The sequence below is a fragment of the Triticum aestivum genome, chromosome 2B (genome assembly GCF_018294505.1).
Source record: "Triticum aestivum cultivar Chinese Spring chromosome 2B, IWGSC CS RefSeq v2.1, whole genome shotgun sequence".
In the NCBI taxonomy this organism is placed as follows: domain Eukaryota; kingdom Viridiplantae; phylum Streptophyta; class Magnoliopsida; order Poales; family Poaceae; genus Triticum; species Triticum aestivum.
Genome location: NC_057798.1, coordinates 40,649,178 through 40,650,063, shown reverse-complemented (window position 1 = coordinate 40,650,063; position 886 = coordinate 40,649,178).

Genomic DNA, 886 nt, shown 5'->3' with positions numbered 1-886 from the left:
GGAGGCCGGAGGAGCGGGACGGCCGCGGCGGCGCGGGGCCGAGCAGGCAGCGGCGGCGCGGCGCTCGGGGGAGCGGGAGGCAGAGGCGCGGACGGGCGCGGGCGGGGGCGGACGGGCCGCGGGGGCCCCGCGTGGGCCTGGCGGGCCGGCTGCGAGAGGCTGGGGCACGGCGGCGGACGCGTCTGGCGTCGCCCGGACGTGTCCGGCGGCGCGAAGGGAGCGGTAGGTAGAGTTTCGCCCGGATTTTGGACGGGAGATGTGTTTTTATAGGTAGAGGGAGCTAGGAGGCTCCAAATGGAGTGTGATTTTTGCCCACACGATCATGATCCAACGATGGAGAGCATGGAAGTGACTTAGATGGGTTATTGGGCTGTTTTGGAGGGGTGTTGGGCTGCAACCCAAAAGAGGCCTTTGCGGTTATGCGGTTAACCGTTGGAGTATCAAACGAGCTCCAAATACCACAAAACTTGACAGGTGGTCTACCGGTGGTGTACCAAGGCCACTTGGCAAGCCTCAGTCCATTCCGAGAACGTTCAACACCCGCACACGAAAAGAGACAAGAGGGAGTGCGCCGGTGCATGTGGGAGTGTCGGATTGCAAAACGGACAACGGGGAAAATGCTCGGATGCATGAGACGAACACGTATGCAAATGAGATGCACATGATGACATGATATGAGATGCATGACATGAATAAAATGCAAAACAAAAGACAAAACCTTTATTAAATGCACGCACCAAAATCATTTCTTTTTCCACACTTCATCCAACTAATTGATCAGATATGTTGATGGTGAATAAGAAAAAAGAACCATTGTGACTTGTAAATTTGCTTGGTCCATTTCGCATGTACAACACAACTGCATTCTAACATTGGACAAAAATAA